Below are 22,574 nucleotides of genomic sequence, written 5' to 3'. Positions count from 1 at the left end.
ACGTCCTCAAAAAATACATCAAATATTGATTACTCAATAAAAGCAGCCACATTGGCCTGCTCCTCAACTATTGGCATGGGTCTTCTTCTTTCTTCTTCTTCCCTTTGTCGGCTATTTTAGCTTCTTCTCACGGAGCTACTGGACCTTTTCGACCCTCATTGTGTGGAAATCCTCGGTAAAGATCTCAACCTCGGGTGAAACTTCCTTTGGCTATCAACCTATGGCTCGGGCTTTCCGTCATAAGGAGATAAGGCTCCTTCCCTTATGAACTAAATGAACCTTTTAGTGGCTGATGTTTCCTTTCTCAGCTTTTTAGCCAAGGTCTCGTCCTCAATACACAGGTAATTCCAAAAGCTTACTCTGTTGTGGCCTCTACCTAAGGTTATGCCCCATCTTTCTTATCATTCTCATTGTGGAAGTATCCCTTGCCCAGACTTGTGCTAATAGTACCTCTCATCTCTATACCCTAACCATTCTTTCCTTAATGCTCTATTCTTCAAGCTCCAACGTTACGACTTGAAACCCTATTAAGACCTGCTTTTCGAGAGCTTCTACTACTCGGACCCCACCCGTAGTGGCCTTGATCGTTACCACCTTGCCTTTATGCAAAAATTTAACCATTTAGTTAAAAGTAGAGGGAACACTACCTAAAGCCTGGAACCACAGCCTTCATAAGAGGATAAAAAATGAAACTAGTATGTCGAGGACAACGAATTTAGCCATAGATTCTATGGGCACTACCTTTACTAGGCTTTAAAGGTTCCATAAGCCTGTCTTTTCAGCTTATGATAGGCTCGAATGATTATGAAAGTGGGCTCCATGTCAGATTTCTCTATCCACCTTAAGGGATAGATGTTGATGTGTGATCCATCGTCCATCATAATATACGGGCTCCTTAGCCCTTTGATTACAACCTTAATTCACAAAGGTCAGTTATGCTTTCTCCCTTCGAGAGGCAACTCTGTAACTGTAAAGCAAATCATCTTTGAAGTTCCCTTTAGAGCCGAGACTAGCTCTTCAGAGATTGTCTTTACTGATATCACAATTTGGTCTAGGGCCTTGATTAGTGTCTTGTAATGTTATAGGGATGCTTCGAGTAATTGCCATACAAAGATTTTAGCCTGTGTTTTCTTTAATTGCCTCAATAGGGAGTCCTCATTTACCTTCGACTTGTTCTTTCTGCTCTTTCTCTTCCTTTGTTCTTTCATCCTTCTTCTCTTCCTCAGGCTACTTGCCCTTGTCATTATACATCTGCCCACCTCGGGTGACAACCTCAACCGCCTCGCTCGTTGGCTCCTATAATGTTGTGTTGAATTCACTCTAGATGTCTAGGGGTCATACTCTTTCCAACTGATTTTCTTCTCTCAGCTCACTTCCTTATACGTCGAGACTCGCAGTCAAGGAAGAATGGATCCCAAAGCTGTCCTAGAGGTGAATGATGGTTACATAATGATAACTTTCCCTCTCCTTCTCTCTTTCTCGTGTCCTAGTCTCTCTTCTTTTTGCTTAGGAGTTTCTAGCAGTGCCTCAGCATCGTCAAACACATAGTTCTCTAGGACGCTAGAACTTACCATCATAGTCGGATAAGTTGGCCAACAAGCATTATTATAGTTAGGTAATAGGTCTACACGTCTTCCCATTTTCTAGATCACTGATCTTACCATCATTTATCAGTCTTTTAAATCTCATAGTGGAGGCTCTTACAATTGTTTATTTTCTTCCCATTCATCTGATGATATTGACAAAAGGATCCTACATCCTCCCCTAGCTATACTGTTCCTGGTCTGATGAATGGCGATTTCAATAACTTGTGCTCTTGCAGCTTCACCATGACTTGCGATAAGGGTATGAGAAACTTAGAGAATCTATGAGGGTGAGTAATATGTGGTGTCAGTGTACTGCCATCGTTCCCTGGCACTATCCTACTACTGGTAGCATTTCTGGAATTCGATGTAGGCAATATCAGCTTTAGCAACTTACTCTGCTACTTGACTATTTCTATTAAATCATGAACCTAACTCCTCGTTGTGGAAACCTCCTCTTGAAGGATTTGAACATCAGACTGCTGTTCTTTGATTTCACCCATTTCTCTGACTAATTTTCATCCTCGTCTAACCTAAGCAATGATGGAATGCCTACATTTACACAAGGGATTAGAAATCCATGTATGCAAAAATCAATGGCTGCAATTACACAAATTATACTCTTTATTAAGAAGTAATTTGTTGCATTGCCACTAACATTCATATAATAAGAGACTATCAGAAATTTTTCTTTTACAAAAACAATTAGGGACCAATGATGGTAAAGGAGCTACAGAAGAAAGAACGTCACTGTATCCTAGTCTGAATACTCAAGCGCCTTCCTCTCAAAGTTAGAGTCCTTGGTGAATCAGCTTCTTTTCCAAGAGGTAATGGATGTCCTTCTTGAGGCGGATGCAGTCATTAGTGGCATGGCCAAAGGTGCAATAGTACATGCAATACTCCCCGACCTCACAATCACCACAAGCGAGCATTCTTTTAGTAGGAGCTGGCCTCGCAGGCAGTAACCCTAAGTCTCGAAGATCCACCAAGATGTTGGACTAGGACACGAGTGGTCGGCATATTTCTTCTTCCTCTTGCTACAAGCACTTGGCTTCATTTTAGACTTTGGCTTATTCTCATAGTGAGCCTTCTTCCTTATCTCCTCAACTTGTTCCTTTGAGGTTTCTAAAGCAATGATAGCCGATCTTTGACGCTACTTCTCAAGGAGATGGGTGACTTCATTTAGCTCAACTGACATATGTCTGATGGTGCGGAACAAAGCTCGAACTTGCGATTTGAGGATGTTGACCTCATCCTTGAGACTCGTGAGCTCCATTTGGGTCTCAAAATCCATGGGCATCTATTTGCATCAAGAAGATACATGGTTGTAAGAAAAGAGGTAAGTGTGTGTGTGGCATGCATGCGAATGCGAATGCATGTATGCATGTTTATAAGATGCATGTCAAATTGAAACAAGAAACATTAGTGATATTTACAATAACTGCAGATAGCATGTGAAGATGTAGTAAGGATTTTTAAGTTTTCACGTAACGCTCGCTCTCTTTTGTTGTCCATATTTCAGTCTCATTCTTTCATAGGATTTTTGTTTAACATGACTACCAATAGGGGCATCCGTGCTTGCTCTCTTCCTTCTGATGCATGATCATGAATTCCTCAGAAAATAAATGATTCTAACCCCTAATCCTTAGTAAGGTGTTGAATCGACTCCCTATTGATCATCGAGGAAAGGACTAATTATTTTAGGAGACATTCACATTCATGCATTAAAAGCTTGGGATGTAATAAGGAATTCAAGGATTAATCGCATATCCCCCCACCTACGATAAGTCTCCTTGGGTTTACCTATCGAAGGTGTTGATTTAGGGTCATACCAAAACCAGAGATTCTTATTTTAGCAGAGTAGTATTTGGCTAATCGCGAGACATCCTAGTAACATTTTGACCATAAACAAGCAAATGATATGGTATATCTTAAATGAAGGAACTAGAGTTCACTATATGAGCTTTGACTAGGTAACAAGGCTGAGTATCCTTGGTGAGGAATACCTTTTTATACTTCAGAGAAACTTATCCCTTTTGTAATCAGGAGGGAATTATGTTGGCCTTACTCAACATGATAAGTTTATTCTCTCCTAGTACGAGAGAAAAGGGTGATGATCATCAGTATAAGTTGTCTCATGTTCGAGTGGAATAAAGATATCCCTTGCACCAAAGTCACCATTAACATATGGCCTTCCTTACTTCTAAATGCAAGTGTAATGCAAGGCTAAGCTAATAATGTTAGGAAAGGCAAAAACTCATCCATTCCTTGGAATCAACTTCTTAAGTCACTAATGAAGTTGCCACTGTGAGCACAGGTTTTCAACGCCTGCCCCAAGTGATGAGCGACCTTGTCACTGTGTCTAGGTACTTTTATCTACACTAGGCCCATTTCGAAATGAGTCATTCAGTTGAAGGTCTTAAGGAATTATGAACGACCTTAAGACTAGTCCGGGAAGGAGTCACCACCCGATTGAGGTCAGGACATGTTCCGGGAGTAAGGGTGATGGCTTTGTATCCCTCGCAGAGAGACTAATTTTTCTCCTCCTTGAAATTAGAGATTCTAGGTTCAGAAAGTTAGGTATGAATAGGTAAAATTTATGAAAGTACCCGTATCTACCTAGGCTGTGATGCTTAGCCTCCACTAGAGTAGATGACCCTTTGCTTAGCCTAATAATATTATCTTAGCTATTTTTTTATCATATATTCATTTTATTCATCAACACTTTTTTTATCTTATTAGCATGTGAGGTGAGCAAATAAGAAACTAATCTAGACGGGGGCACTTGAGTACCTTAGCTATTTTCTAAGAAGGAAGCACATTGGTGCCTTTAATAGTCCTAACCGAGAGGCACTGTGGTGCCTTAGGTTTTATCTTCTCATGTCAAAGTGATGTCAAAGTGTTCACAACATTTTGCAATTTTACTAACCCTATTTTAAGTGTCAGGTGAGCACATAATGAGGCATGGGAGCTTACTTTAGTAAGCACTAACACATCTTTTATGTATAGGCATGTAGGGTCATCACAACAATTACTAAGTTTAGTTTTACATGTGAGATGAATTCCTAAGCATAAAGAAACATATATGGAAGAGGTGAAGATAATAGAAACCATAATGGGTTTAAGGAAATTAGGAATAAGTTGGAGGGGGGTTAAACAAGAAATGGCCTTAGGGCCTTGATACAAATTGACATGTGTATAAAAATAATTCTACCTAGGGGGCATGCTCAATCTCTTAGAGGGATGCCTCTAAAAATGCTTACTCCTGCATTTTTAAAACAAATCAACATGATAAATATATGTGGCATATAATATATAACATAATAAAACATACAAAAAATATAGTGTAAGATAAAAAAAAAGGATGGAATTAAAATAGGTAGAAATTATAATAAGTATTAAATTAAATTAAACATTTAAATTAATTTAAATTAAAGATGATGATTTCAGGTCTCATCATTGGGGTGACCTCGTGTAGAGACAGTCCCCTCAAGACTCACAGAAGCAACATGACACTATTCTGAGATGCTTAGGCTTCTATTTGAGAAATAAGGCTAAACTCGTGCGGGTAAAGGGTCCACTCGTGTCATTTTTACTTCAAACTCGCCATTTGGATTCATGTGTCTTCTCGGCCAGTACGAGCTTAGGTAGCCAGAGCTTGGAACGCACTAAACAATGTTGTTTAGAGCAAAAATGATGTCATTTCAGGCTAGGGCTCCTTGGCCTTGCACATGAAAGGGTGACCTCACGCGGGCTCCATGGCTCAAGTCGCAGCAAGCTTGGAACGATATTTTATATCCCAAGACACAACATGAAAGTGCTAAAAATGATAATGATTAAGGAATCAAAGATTGACCTTGTGCGAGCACAAGTTAAACTCGTGTGAGGTTAACGAACCCATAAACAAAATAACACGATTTCATAAAAAAGGCAGGAAAATTATATTAAATAAAATAGACTAATAAAAAAACATAAATAAAATAAAGGAAAATGCAATAGATGTGGAAAACGTAAAAAATGAAATGAAGAGTAGTTTTAGGCCCTCAAGTGGCTACCTTTTAATTTTTTTGAATCAAACTTAAATGGGTTTTTAAGAGAAAAATAAAAAAAATAGATTTCTAAAACCTAGGAAGATTGCTAAAGAAGAAAAGGAAAAGGGGTTCCTTTTTTTGTCTCTTTGTTTACTTTTCTTAATAAATAACTATATTAAGTTTGTCTCTCGCAATTATTAATAAAATCACCAACCCTTGACTTGGTGGAGAGGAAGAAGTATTTTTAGGAAACTTTTGAATCTTGAGAAGTGAGGTTGGGGGAAGATTTCTTGCTCATTTTCCTCCAATGAATGGACGACATGTCATCAAGAGGTGACTTTTGCCTAGACTGAACACACGCATGGTCAAAGCATGCCTTGCGTGAGGTTGGACGTGTGCGAGCTCAAGTTGGACCTACATGAGGCTAGGAGCAGTGATCCATGTCCCATGATTGGTTTCTAGCTGTGCGAATTCTTGTTGGAACTATGCGAGGTTAAGTTAGAATTGCACGAGCTTCGTCTTTAGATAAGGGGTCTTTTGACTTTTTTCTTCACTTTTTAAGCAATCCTTTGAGATTATAAGGACTAAAATGTCTGTTTTCTTCAATCCTTAAGGCAATTAAACTTACTCATCATTGGACTTTATGTACCTCTAAATTCTGAATTTTCATGATAATGATGTTGCTTTCCTATTTGGCAAGGTCCACATCTCTTATCCTTTGTGAACTTCACCTTTAGCAATCCAACCACAAAATCATCCATGTTGAGACTATAAATAAGCTTCATGCTTGCATGTCCAAGCCTTCATGAGTTCTTACTAAGAGACACAAGACACTCAAAGGATTCATTAGCAATTTTATGCAAGTTAATTATGTAGTTATTGCTAAACCTTTCTCCTCTAAAGATATCCTTGTCACTCCCTAAGGAGGTGACTTGACAACCTTTTGAATCAAAGGTAATTATTACATTTATCATACAATTGACTTGCACTCATGAGGTTATGCTTCAAACCATCAACTAAAAGTACTTTATCAATGAGAGGAGTCTTTCTTAACAATGAAGTCAATACTTATAATCTCACCTTTGGTATTGTTCCCAAAAGTTACCTTTCTTTTATCAATTTTCTGCAAGTCTAAAAAGAGGTTGGAATTTCTGGTCATGTGCCTTAAACATCCACTATCCATATGCCAATCATTTTCTTTCAAGCTTAACTTGAAGCATGCCTACAAGAGCAAAATTAAGTGTCCTTTCTTTTAACTATCCAAACCATTTTAGGTCCTTGAGGGTTAGCATGGAAGTCTCTCCTAATTGGGGATGTGTCTTCCTAACATAGCAAGACACATTAATGTGCCCAAATTTCATGTAATAGTAGCATTGAGCATTGGGCTTGAACTTCCTTTTATTCATATGCCTTTTTCTTGAGGTTTAGGTTACCACATTCTTTGATTTATCATGTATATAAGAACATGTTTTAGATAAGTGATGAGAAACATGGATGTATGATTGGTTTCTTTAGGTTTAGCTTTTGGAACTTGTGGAGCTCTTTTCTTTTTCTTAGGAATAAGAGCTTTAGTGTGTGCTTTGGTCTTCTTTCAACACCCTCAATTGAAAAAGTTTTTAGTGTTGATGCCTTTACGAATTTGGATATGGAAGGAAATGAGGCAGATGATGATGTACCATTAAAGCCTAATCTATATTTGATCAAAGAAGGCCTTTGAGACATAATTAATGTATCCAAAGCCTAATTTTAAAAGAGATTTTAAGGATGCAGCTTGAGATAAAAGCTCACTTAAAGATTTCTTTAAGTTATTATTTAAAGAAGTGAGTAAAGAAATTTTCTTTTGAAAATTATTTAAATCTTGCTCAAACTTTGAACATTTTCTCTTTATAAACCTTCATCTTCAAACGTTATTTTTGTACATTTTAAGTTCATGGCTTCAAAGAGTTCATCATCATCCACACAATGCATTTCACTTTCACAATCTTAATCATCATATGAATGGGATGTGGAACATATCTTATTGGAGTCATCGACCATGATGTGCCCTTGCTTCCCACATCCATAACAAGTGAGATCACTTTTCTTCTCCTTGTTATCCTTGAAGCTTGAGTTGGAGCTAGAGGATGACTTATTGAAGGGCCTCTTCTCCCTTTTCTATTCTTAATTATCTCATTGACGCTTCTTAAGAGCATAACCAATTCTTCATCCTCATCTTCACTAAATTAGGATGCACTATAGTTATGACTATCTTGTTGCCATATGGAGAATTTAAGAGCTAAGGACTTCCTCTTTACAAGCTAGTGGCAATCGTGATTTAAGAGGCAAATATGAACTTTAGCCTTTCTATGAAATGCATGATTCCTCTTTAGAAGACACTTAAAAGCTAATCTGAGAAACACTCAATTTAATTATCAAGATCAAAATTAAGGGTGCCTTGAGTCATGAAAGAACTTAAGCTAACATCCTACAATACCTCAAATCCCATCTCTCAATAATAATTTATCCATTATTCCTCTACCATCGGCACAACCTTGTCCTATCGCCATTGAAAACTCACATGGTCTAGAATTGGTAATTGACCTTACCAAATATTCAAAAACACAAGAAACCTATATTAGGACGAACCTTGTACAGTTGCACCCCACCATAATGCAACGAAGGCAAGCTCACTTGGCTATTCAAACATCAAAATCACCTAACTTCCTTGAAACTAAACCCTAGAATATATGCATAAGCTATTAAGTAGTAGATATGGAATAATGCAATGAGTAATGAAATTAATGCTCTTTTGGCTAACTCTACTTGGACCTTGGTACCAAGACCTTGTGTAACTAATATTATAGGTAGCAAATGGATTTATCTTATCAATGTAGTCTGATGGAAGTATGAACGGTATAAAGCGCACTTGGTTGCACAAGGTTTCATACAACAATCAGGCTTGGACTATAAAGAAACCTTCAGTCCTGTAATAAAAACCACAACCATACACACAGTATTAGCTCTTATAGCCATGAAACAATGGCCTATACGACAACTAGATGTGTCTAATACATTCCTCCATGGTTTTTTTTCATCGAAGATATTTATGGCTCGACCACCAGGTTTTGTGGATGAATCCAAACGAATTATGTTTTCCAACTTCATAAGTCTCTATATGGCTTGAAATAAGAGACTTTATTATCTTTAGAGTTTTTTCTTCACTAGTTGATCACTCTTTATTCATTATAACCAAAGACCATGATATTCTGTTATTGTTAGTATATATCGAAGACTTGGTGGTTACAAGCTCTAATCTTTTCATGATTTTTGTTGTTATTGAAAAATCGAAGAAGGGATTTCCAATTAGATATCTGGGTTCACTTTACTATTTTCTTGGTCTTGAGGTGCAAAGGCATTCCAATGGCATTCTTATTTCAGAATAAAAATACATTGGAGATTTACTTGATCGAATTGGAATAATGGAATGAAAAACATGCTTAACTTCTAACGCCAATAAGCCTACTCTCACAAGAAACTATGGAGAATTGAGCAAGTTGAGCAATATCGATAGTATGTTAGGGCCTTGCAATACATAATTAACAATCACTCGACCTAGCGTTTAGTGTCAATAAACTATGTTAGTTTATGCACTCACGTAGTGACCATTATTGGTAGTCTCTAAAAAGATTGCTTTGGTTTCTTTAAGGTATAAGAAGCAAAGGTTTATTCTTTTCTACTTCCTCATCCTTGGGTTTACTATATTATACAAATAGTGATTAGGGTGGAGAGGTTGATGATCGTCGCTCAACAAGTGAGTATGACATCTTCTTAGGTAATTCATTGATTTCATGGTAAGCTAAGAACTAACTTACAATGACCAGGTCATCTATTGAAAGTGAATTCAAATCTATTGCCCATGCTACAATAGAAATTTTAAGAATTCATTCCTTATTAAGTGAACTTGATTTCCACCATTACATTCTACACTTTATTATGACAATATTAGCGCCATCTACTTGTATTCTAATCCAGTTTTTACTTATTCGTACAAAGAATATTGAATTAGACTTTTACTTTTACTTCAACAAGTAGCTAAAGGTGTAGTTTCTTTCTTTTCAAGCACATATAGCTTATTTGTTTACCAAGCCTCTATCCATTACGAGGTTCCAGTAATTTTTTTTTAAACTTCCTTTCGTATAGTTTAGGTGGAGATTCTAGTATTTTTAATCTAATACTTATTGCACTTCACTTATTATTTTTACCTTTTTCATTATAAAATTATCATTAAATCTAAATAATATGTTAGTAAATTATATTGTACCTATTAATAACGAAATTAACTCATTATTTATTTTAAAGAAACTAACTTAACTCATCGTTATAAAGATACTGTGACATACATTTTGCTAAATTTTTATGTCCCCTCCCCCACTCCATCAATTATACTTTCATATATCACATATTAATTTTTTTACCCATATAAATTATATATAAATTATAGATATTCTAATCGGATATATTTGTTGTTTTATTTCTAAATATAGCTATGTGTAACTTTTTAATATCTTATTCATAAAATTAGTTATCTGATTAAAAAATTTAACTTTTATTACTAATTTATTATCATTAATTTAAACATAATTTCTTTAACAAATTCATTTTGATATATGCTCTTTTGCCAACATTTTAATATGAATAGGCTGAATATTGTGAAAATCCTATCATTTTCATTTTTAATCCAATAACTTTTTGCAAATAATAACGTACTAATAAATTATATTTGTACCTATTAAGAATTAAATTAACTCGTTATCTGTTTTAAAGAACCTAAATTAACTCATTGATAAAAAAATATTGACACATACATTTTGCTAAAGTCTATCATCCCCTCCCCCACTCCACGTGCGACTTTCATATATCATAATTATTTTTTTACTTTTATAAAAAATTTCCAAAAAATATATAGATATTGAACTCGTCAGCTGTACTTGCTCTTTTATTTCTATATAGCTATGCGTAAATTCTTTTAAAAAACTTATTCACAAAATTAGTTATCTAATTAAAATTTTATTTTTTTTCTTATCCTTTATAAACAATTTAAGTAACCACTTTGACCCCTTGCAAAACTCAACTTTTGGCATCCATAATAAATTAAGAGATAATTTCTCTTTGCCCTTTGTATTTTGGTATATGATACTAGTTAATTTTTAACATTTAAAAACTAAACTATTTTGTCCTTTTGTTTTATAATTTTATATGGAATAATAACAAATGATCATTGAATTTTGTATCTAGTTTCATTTTATTCAACAAATTAATTTTTTTTCATTTCAGTTATTAATTTTTAATTTTTTTATCAATTTAGTCACTTTGCAAATAAAAGATTGACACGTGACAGACATTGCTACTAAGAAAGAGTAATTAAAAAAGAAAAACATGATATGTGAACTTTTTATTGGCAAGGTAACTAAATTTAATTAAAATTAAAGTCGAATGATTGAAACGAAACAAATTAAAATTTTGTGACTAAAATAAAACTAAATATAAAATTAGTAACTATTTATATTATTATCCCATTTTATACTAAAAAGTGATTTCTCAGAATTTCCGTTATAATTAAGGTTGATTTATACTATTTTTTCCTTAATTGTTGGTATACTACATAAATTACCCCCCATTTCATCACATTGGAACCCCTTATTTTTTATATACATATATTTAAAAGTTAATCTAGAGTGTGCCTGGACAAAACTTTTACGGGTAGCAAAGCACTACCTCAAGAATTTTAACACACTTGTATATTCAAAGCTCTAACTCGACACCTTAATTAAGTTAGGAAAAATTATTATCATCTCATCTACACGCTTTTCAGTGAATCTCCTTAGTAAAATTAATTATTATCTCTTTTTTAAGTTTAAAACAGTTAAAAGATTAAAATAAAAATAATTAAATTTAATTATTGAATTATTTATTAAGACTCCTCTAAACTCTATTTTTTTATCAAATTAAGGCACAATTTAATTTTTAGTAAAAATCAATTTGAATATTTAAAAGATAATTAATATCTGTTACTTGCTATACTTTTTAGCACAATATAATCCACTAAAATTTAACCATTTTAAAAACTAATATTTAGTAAAATATTGAAATTATTACACTTGTACGGAAAGGACCAGTTGTTATTGTTATAATGTTAATTTTTTTATAATTAATCAAGGTTTATAAATTTCATTAGGTTCAACTTAATATATTCAATCATTCAATTAGCCTAGCTCAAGAATTAATTCTGAAATATTAAGGAATAAATAGAGTAATATGGATAAATAGTGTGATATAGAAAAATAGGAAGGTATATAGTAACTACCCCATTAATTTATAATATTATTCAATGATTGTTTTTTGTTTTATGCGTGGGAATATGAAATTAAAACTATCGATGAATGGTCAAAATGTAACCAAGTCCATCAATATTACACTTAAGATTGTCTAAAATTATGCTTTAGTATTATATACAGTTCTCTTCTTCTTCTTTTTTTGAAAAAAGAAACCGTTTGTATAAAACAATTATACATACAATATAATTAGTACAAAAAATTTTAATAGAAACAGATTTCTAAAATTAAATTTGTACTAAATAAATTATAAAATATAAATATAATATGTTATTAAATCAAATTAACTTAATTAAATAAAGAATTGATAAAGTTCTTTCTATATGTTATATTTAGAGGAGAATGATTCAAGTGAATGTTAAAAAAAAATGTATTTCTCAGCTATATAAAAATATTTTGAGACTTCTCGAATTCAGACTTCGTACTAAAAATCAAATTCTAAATTTTTAAAAATTGAATTACTCTTGCAAAATATAAAAATAGTACAATATTTAGTTGTCTAATAATTGTTTTCAGAATTTATATGGATAAAGAATTATATGACAACATATTAATTTTTAAAATGTTTAAATAGCTCCGGCTTGAAGGGCGAAAAGACTAGTAATAACAATAAAGCTAGTTAACCAATATAAAGAGAGGGAGAACATTTCGTCAACTCTTGATCAATGCAAAACCTTTTTAATTCTACCATATTTTCTTAATGCTGGCTTACTACGTTTATCACAAGAAACTTGCTTACTAGATAGAAACATATTGTTTTCTTTTTTCATTTGCATATAATCCAATATATATAATAATTTTATAATTTCTTAACCTTTAACTGTTATGTTAATTAGATATTAATAGACAAGATTTAGTGGTCTAATATTCAAGTCATTAAAATAAATAACTATAGTAACTAACTCGAGTCTTTTTAGCTGGGAATGTTGGAATTACATTTTGTCAATTCTAAGCATCAAAACTCATAGTAAAATATATAATAGCTGGATTTATAATTATAACTGTTATTATTTCCTTTTTTATGAATTTGTAGTTACATTATATTATTTATTATTCTTATCTATATTAAGTGTATATACTATAACAAAAAGATGAATAATACATATATATAAATGTCTTAAATTTTAATATCGAATTATTGATATATATTTAATTATTTAATATTAATTAATATATGTCACTCATTTATCGGTTTAATATACAGTTAGAGACATAAACTTTGACTGGGTAAAAATCTTTTACTATTAATTCATTTTAAATCTTTTTTATCTAATTTAGATATATGCTTCCACATACATGCTAAACTAATGGATAAATAATATATTATCCATTAACTTTAAATAATTAAATATATATTAATTATTTAATATTGAAAAATAAAAACACTCGTATATCATGCACACACTTAGTGCAAGTAATAATAACGCATTTCATACAGGCTAACCATTTGTTACTAATCCAACTATTGGCTTTGACAGGTTTCTAATAGAGGGAACCATATGGTTCTCTATTCCCTATTTATAGAAGTCCCAAAACAATTTGCCTTAATGAAGACTACACAAGCTCTGGTTTGGGCATATCCTATCCCCAAAAATTTACCTTAATTCCGAAAACGAAGCAGCCATCTCATCAACAATACCACAAACCTTAATTGCCTCTTGTTCTTTCTCTCTTTCTCTCTCTCTCTCTTCCTTTGTTTTTCTCTCTCTTCCTCTCTCTAAACCAAAAACATTTTTGTAGCTGCAAAGCAATCCCCATTCCCCTGCCGGTTGGGAATTGGGGAGAGAAAAAAATCTACCACTTCTCTCCCCCATCCCCTTCCGACCACCCATGTCATTTCTTCACGAATTTTCATGCATATTCCAGTTCTTTTCCTCAGGTCACCACCGTTACCACCGCCACCACCACCATTAGATTTGATTATTTTCAATACTCTCCATCATTGTCGTTGTGATTGTGATTGTGATTGTGATTATCGTTATTATTATCATTGCCATCATCAACATCATATATTGTAGCCACTCCGTGCCATGTTTAATATTCCTCCCTCGCCATTTCTTGACTCCATCATCGACTCGGCCACTCTTTGTTGCATAAGCGGTCTCCTTCTTCTTTCTCTCATCTCCCTTGCTTTTGTCTTTCATCTTCGTTTTAAATCTCGCAATGCACATCAATTACAAAGGTTCAACTCTCTTTGGATCGTCCGCTTTCTTCTTGTCTTGTTCATCACCCTTTGGGCCTTTAGTGAGCTCCTTCGCTTGTCCTTCTTTCGTCGAAAATATCTCTTCCCCTTCTTGCCGTCTCTAACCCTAGAACAACAAGATAGTTTTTGTAAGGTCCATGTTATCTTCTCATTAGGGTTCTTTGAGCCTGGTTTTCTTGTAACACAACTTTTTCTTGTTAATGTATCAATCAAGAAAAAAACCCCACATGGTTGTTGGGCTATTGTTTTTGTCTTGGCAACTTGCTTTCCTGTTCTCGTTTTGCAAGTTTTGCTCGTCTGTTTCTCAGGATTACAAGTGCCATTGCCGGAGGTTTTTCTAAGAAGTTCAGTGGTTTCAAAAGATGATCTTGGTGATGAAGTACTACTGTGTGCGTACCCTTTAATGAGCTCTATCATATTTGGTTTTTTTGGAATATGGTATTTGATTGGCTTCTCATTGTCATGCTTCAAAGTGGTAACCCTTGTCATAAACAAAGGGCTAAGGGTTCGAATTTATGGGCTAACTTTCACTGTCCTAATAATGCTATCATTAGAAATTATATTTCTTGTCTTGTCAATCATATGGGGCCCGGATGAGATGCCTTATACTGCCCTTGCATTCCTTGTGTTTGCAAGCACATTAGTAATTGCTGCAATAGGAGAAGGCATTATGGTAATCAAACCCATAGTTGATTCGTTGGCTGCTGGAGAAGATGTTTTTCTAGCTCCTTCTTATGATAACACGTTGCCGGAGGAGGGGCAAACATCAAAATTAAAGGATAACGTAGAGGTATAAAATGATGAAGACAAATTAGACGATGAATGGAAAATTCAAATGCAATTGACATGCATGCTAGATCATGCGAATGGCACGGGGCCGATTTCCAGGAAAGAACTCAAATAGAAAAAAAAAAAGAAAAAAAAAAAAGAAATGCCAAAGCTTTAGCTTTGTTGTGTGACACATATTTGCCTTTGCCTTTTTAATCAGATTTGTAATGTTAACACCATTTTTGTGTTGAGAATTTTGTTTTCGCTCTATTCCTTTTACCTGGTTTTATATTTTAACCAAGACAAGAAATGTTTGCCAAAAGAAAAAACAAGGAAAAAAGTGTTGTTCTTATTCAATTTATTGTTATCCATCATAATGTGTGCTTCCTTAACTTATGATGGTCATGTTGCTCTCTTTATCATGTAAATACAATTATACAGTTAATTAGTCATTCTTTTCTTAGATGAGAAACTTTCTAAACTATTTTGGACGTGTTTGATTGATTAAATATTTAGTCCACCGTGTCTAGCAATGATTTAATTCGATTGATTTAAACTCTAGTTTGGGGCTAAAAGTTGGCAAATGCATTACAGTGTTGGTAATTAAAAGTACTAGAATGCATTATACACCTGGGTATTTAGATATTACCTAATAAAGATATATGTTGCTACTTATAACAAAAAGAATAGATGATTGATATTTTTTTCTTAATCTTAAATAATTAAGTCTTTGCGAAATTCATCATTTAATATTAAAATATTAAAAATTTATATATTCTTTATTCATTTTTTTTGCAGTATATATACATATATTTATATATATATAAATATCATATTATAAAAGTAACAATTAAATATATAAGTATTGTAATTATAAAATTAATATTAAAATTAAAATTATAATGAAAAATTATATACTTTACGCATAAGCATCATTATATACTATGATAATTATCATTATTTTTGGAAAATAAAAAGTAAGTATTACCAAAAAATGATCAGAATAGCCATAGATTTTTACGATGGCAATGGATACAAAATAATTATTATGAAAGTTATTGTGATTTGACAATGGAGTCGCCATAGAATATAGGAATAGATAAACTTTAGCACTATTTCATAATAAAATCTAGCGCCAATTATTGACAATAATTTTGTCAATAGTTTGTGATGGACGTTAGCAATGGACACCAATTCTGTCACTAAACTACATGAAACATAAGCATTAACAGTAATAAATTCACAACTTATTTTTATTGTTAAAAAATTAATATTTGGCAGCAATATTATAAATTATGATTAAAATTTAGTAACAAGATACCATAATATTTATTATTGTGATTATAAAAAAATATAACTTTTTTATAATAAATTTTTTTGTTGACAAACATTACTTTAATTTTATAGCAATAACAAAATATTATTGTTAATATATATTTTTTTAAATCTTATGGCAGCAAATATTATAATCTTACCTAAAATAATTTCAAATGAATAAAATTTATTGTTGTTATAAATATATATATATTGTTAGGATTTGAAATTAAAATATAAAGAAAGACGTAACAGAAGCAAGTTATATCTTTTCTTAATTCTTATCAAATATCTTATTGATTTAGATAGTCATAACACATAAAAACAAGTAAAATATGGAAAAGGTTTACAAAGAATGTGTATCGCCTATTCCAAGAAGTGCTTCTTGCTTTGTTGATTCTTGATTCTTCAAGGATGATTGATGCATCTTAAAGTACTCAAATGACCAGCCTCTAATGGTAAACCACATAAACTTCAAAGTTGGAATCTCCTATGAACAAACCTTCACAAGAGAGTATGGAGATGATGAGGAGTGAATGCTAGTTCCAAGCTAAGTTGAATCTTAATTAATCTTATTATTTAAGTGTTTATGGCATCTTCCATTCACACATACACCTCCTAGCTGCCCATCATACTCTATATATATATACATGAAATTTAACCTAGTCTTATAGAAAGCAAGGTGTTACTTACTTTTAAGTTGGGTTTTTAATTGGAGTTGTTTAGACTAAGTTAACTTAATTAATACATAAGCATAGTTATTGGGCCCTTATAGTCGAATATCATAGCTCAATATGTATTAAACTAATTAACTTTTAATTAGACCCAATACATATAAGCTTAAGCCCAATCTTAAGCCTCATTTTAATCTCAAGTTTAAGCCCATTTGTGTGTGATCCAAAATGTTCCTAACATGTTGGCAATGAATTATGAATTATGAATTATGAATTAAACTCTTTTAATTCAATGTTAATTCTCTAATTAACTTAATTCATATTTCATAGATCAAGATTGATATCAAGTAATGCATCATGAGCACCAAATATGAGAAAGGATTAAAGTGCTTTAATCAACCTTTACAGTGAACAATCTCATAATTTAATTCAATCCTTTCATTGTACTTTTATCCCAATTGATTTATAGAGCATGGATGCAAGTATCAACTCTATCAATCATAATTTTTCTTAATAATTGCATATAACATCTTGAATAAGATCTATAAAATACTTTTCATAATCTTCATTCAAACAACCATGGCTAAGGATTTCCATGTCAAAGCATACCAAGAATCATTGGGATAAGGTCCCATGACATAATACCTTAGGCAATGAATTCTTTATTGATAACTTATTATTTTCATATGACTAAAACTCCACATATCGGGAAGCCTCAACCTGAGAGCATGTGGAAACAAGCCCTAGGCCCAAAGTATGTAGGCCTCATACTTATATTGAGAAACATTGCCTCGTTTATTTTATCTGCTTTGAGAGTTTATTGCATGCATGTAGGGCCTACTATTCCTTGTTAATAGAAACCCTAGTTCCAAAATCCTATGGAAGAAAGACTCATCACGAACCGTGTGCAAGAATAATAAGGTTTGAAGGATGCTTTATATATTAATGTGTGTGCTAACCCTTTTCTCTTCTGTCTTTGTGCATAGCACGTGCATCATGCATCTCATGTATTACACTCATCATATTAACCTTTTTTATTTTAGCCATATAGACACTCCTTTGGATTGGAGAAGATAAGATAGTGGAAGGTTGGAGAGGTTACCAATATCACAGAGAATTCGAACTATGTTAGAACTTCTTAAAAAGCCAAGACATCAAGCTTCCACAAGTGGGACTGAAACTACATCTGAAATGGCCAATGAAAGAGCTAATGAGTAGGATGTTAAGAACCTCAAGAATGTTATTATCGATGATCTGAGGTGTGTGATCCAGAAGGAACTCTAACAACTTCTGGTTGGGGATGGCTGTGAATCAAGCCCCACCTATTGCTCTGATTGCACCAGCTAATCCTCTTACTGCTATTGACCCAGCTGCAGTTGTAACTCAAACTACTATTGCAATCACTGTCGCTATTGCTGCTGCTGTCAATGCTAATGCCAAAGACCCTGCTAGAAAGGGGGGTGCCTCAGAATTTTTAGAATTTTGATGAGTATGTGCTGAACCAAGCCAAAAAGGGAGACGACCCTTGCTACTAGTGAAGCTGTAAGTGGCTTAAGTGCTAGGCTTGACAAGATATAGGGCATGCTGGAAATTAAAGGGTTGGACCCGAGCTATGATTTTGAAAAATTAGCATTGACAGGTGAAGACAAGCTGCTTGTGAAGTTCAAGATGCCCGAGATGAACAAGTTCAATCGAACTAGTGATCCGTAGGTTCATCTAAAGCAGTATGTCACCATCAAGGGAACTACACAGCTGAGTAGGACCTAAATTGTCAAGCTATTTATGCTGTCACTAGAAGGACCTGCTGTGAATTAGTATCATAGTCTAGAAATGGTATCATAGTCTAGAAAAATCTTCCAAAGCTAAATGGCGTGGTTTATATAATTATTTTGTTAAGCAATATGACTATAATAATCAATTGAAAGTCTTAATAAAAGATCTTGAGTTTACTAAGTAGAAACAGAATGAGTCCTCTGATTTCTTGATCGGGTGGAGAAATAAGGCTGGGTTGATGAAGAATAAGCCCTCTGAAAAGGACCGAGTCTGTATGGTAGTTCGAAATATTCTTCCTAGTTAGGTCGAAAGGTTTCAAATGATGAACTCGAAGACTTTCATGGACTTATATGATGATGGACTTTAGGTCGAGGAAATTGAAAATAACAAGCGGAAGATTGTGCAAATCGGAGGAAAGCCGAATTATCAAGCTTGAGGGAGGGAGTAGAATGACATGCTCTAACCAACCACCCTAAAAAACCCACCTAACCCAAATGCACCTGATTACAAACCTAACACCTATTACAAATTCCACCAAGCATCCAACCACCATACAGGTAACTGCATCTGGTTGAAACATGAAATTCAAGACCTTATTCATGCCGGAAAACTAACCAACCCAGACTAGCCTAGTACTAGAAGAAACCTCCTACCAAACTACAACAACGCACCTGCACCAAACCAAGTGTCCATGATCACCCCTGACTTCAGTGAAGAGGAGGTCATGAACTCTTTCGAAGACATATCCTGGCGTGCGGTAGAGCTAGGAACTGAACCAAATAACTCATAAAGAGCCTTCCCCGAGCTAGGGGCACCACTATCTGTGGTGTTCCATCACCTCAAATGCAATATAAAACTCAAGCCCTAATCGTCTAAGAAAAGTCCTAAACCTCATAATAGTCAGTATTATAAGTATTACCAGGCTTTCAGGCATGTGATGGACCATATAACCATTTCAAACATGAGATTCAGGACTTGATTGACTATGGAAATGAAAGTTGAGCAACTTCCTCAGTATGAATGTGAAGATCTATTGGGGCAGCCTTCAAACAAAATTTTATTTCAAGGTTCGCTATTCAAGTCCACCTTCGGCCAATATTCAGATTAAAGATATTGTGCCAAGCAGTTAGGGTTCAAACAATGAGCAAGCAGCTTATGAGCCTTGCCATCTAGTAAAGTTCTGTAGATGAGTGTGAGGTCAAGATTCTGAGGAAGAAGATATTTGGGAAGAGATCGATTCTAATAAGGAAGCCTGGTCAGTGGGTAAAGACATGGGGGTTCAAGAACTGAAGTAGGTTGAGAAAGCTCCTAAAAGAGATATTAGATTATTAGAGCAATTGAAGAAAGAAAAGAAGACAGCCGACATCTGGGAGCTCCTAATGCACTCATCGGATCATGAAAAGGCTTTAATCCAGGCCTTGTCTAGAATAAGCATTAGCACAGCAACTATCCTTGAGGAAATGATCAAAACAGTAATTAAGAAGACCACCGGCATGATCACTTTCTCAAATGGGGACTTACTACTTGAAGGAAAAGACCCCAACAAGGCTCTCTATATAACAACACAGGTCAAAGGAAAAAGGACCCCATGCGTAATGGTAGATGATGGGTCAGCCATCAATGTGTGTCCTTCTCGCATATCCGTAAGCTGGGGATGACTGCAAAAAATCTGAAGCCATCAGATATGGTGATAAGAGCCTATAACGAATCAAAGAGAGACGTGGAAGGAACATTCTTAGCATTGGTGAAGATGGGTCCTATAGAATCCTAGATGGAATTCACTATCTTGGACATCCCAATAACTTTTGCACTATTATTGGGTGTTAGAGTATGCCCTAAAGACAAATAGTTGTCTGATGGTCTGTGTTAATTTATATATCACAATTGATGGCATACAATTATATTAAGGGCATTGTTCGACTCTAATGGTACGAATAGTCGAGTATTATTAAGGAATAATCCAAATTGTTAGATATGAACACCATGGAATTTAAACACAAATGTAAGAGAAATTATAAAGTGAGTTTATAATGATGAGGTTCGCATTACATATGTTCTTAAACTTTTTCATAGTTGATGTTTGATCAAGAATTAGATATTGATCGCTGGATATTGATCAAATGCTCGAAACTACCATAATGTGTTATCACTTACTTACGAAATAAGCTATATGTCTCATAAGGTTGAGGAATAAGGATTCTGAGATAAGTATATGGGTGCTTATTACAAGAACAAGTTCATTGAACATGACCCTACTGAGTAGTCCATATGGAATTTATTCCAAGTGTATGCGAACAATACTCTTGTGATAATTATGTAAGATGTGATCTTTATACTTGAGATAACAGTATATTGTCTTATATGGGGATACTATACTTTGATACTATCTTATGTTCTCCTACCTATGGAGCGCTTAAGGGATAATCATTAGGTATTACTAAGAGTCATATGAAGATAAAAAGTTATTAATAAAGAATTCATTTCCTAAGGTAATATGTCATGGGACCTTATTTTAATGATTCTTGATATGCTCTACCAAGGAAATCCTTGGCCAAGGTTTTTCGAATGAAGATTATGAAAAGTGTTTTATAGATCTTATTCAAGATGTTATATGTAATTATCAAGAACAAATATGGTTGTTTCAATTATAGAGTTGACATTTACATCCATGCTCTATGCATCAATTGGGATAAAAGTACAATGAAAGAATTGAATAACATTCTGAGATTGTTCACTATAAAGGTTGATTAAAGCACTTTAATTCTTCGTCACATTTGGGTGGTCATGATGCATTACTAGATGTCAATCTTGATCTATGAAATATGAATTAAGTTAATTAGAGAATTAACATTGAATTAAAAGGGTTTAAATCATAATTCATTCATTGCCAATATGTTAGGAACCTTTTGGGTCACACACAAATGGGGTAAAATTTAAGATTAAAATGAGGCTTAAGTTTGGGCTTAAGCTTATATACATTAGGCCTAATTAAAAGTTAAATAGTTTAATATATATTGGGCTTTAATATTCAGCTATAAGGGCCCTATAACTATGCTTATATATTAATTAAGTTAACTTAGTCTAAACAAGCCCAATTAAGGCCCAACTTAAGAGTAAGGCCTTGCTTGTTATAAGACTTGGTTAAATCCCATATATATATATGGAGTATGATGGGCGACTTGGGGTGGATGTATGTGTGTGAAGGAGAATGATGCCATGAATACTTAATTAATTAGATTCATTAAGATTCAACCTAATTTTTAACTAGCATTCACTCCTCATCATCTCCACTCTCTCTCTTGTGAAGGATTGTTCATAGGAGATTCTAACTTTGAAGCTTGTGTGGATTACCATTAGAGGCTGGTCATTTGAGTAGCTTTAAAGTGCATCAATCATCCTTGAAGAATCAAGAATCAGCAAAGCAAGAAGCACTTCTTGTAATAGGCGGCACATACCCTTTGTAAGCCTTCTCCGTCTTTTGCTTATTTTTGTGTGTTATGACTATCTAAATCAATAAGATCCTTGGTGGGAATTAAAAAAAAAATTAAATTACTTCAGTTGCACCTTTTCTTATATTTTAATTTCAATTTCCAACAATGGTATCAAAGCCTCCATTGATTAATTTAGTCATAATAATTGCATAAATCTTAATTGATCATAAGCATGAAAATCTAAAATTTCTGAGCTATTTTAGAGTTTCCATAGGTTGCTATAGCTATTATTCAAATTTTTAGGTGATTCTTGTTGCATATGAACCCCAAAGAATACAGTTTATTATCTGGATATTTTTAGAATTTTTGGATCTCTTTTTATTAGGGTTTAGGGGTTTGAAATCTATGCCATCTGCATAGACAACT

The sequence above is a fragment of the Ricinus communis genome, chromosome 1 (assembly GCF_019578655.1).
Source record: "Ricinus communis isolate WT05 ecotype wild-type chromosome 1, ASM1957865v1, whole genome shotgun sequence".
Lineage (NCBI taxonomy): Eukaryota > Viridiplantae > Streptophyta > Magnoliopsida > Malpighiales > Euphorbiaceae > Ricinus > Ricinus communis.
Note: the sequence above shows the minus strand (reverse complement) of the source record.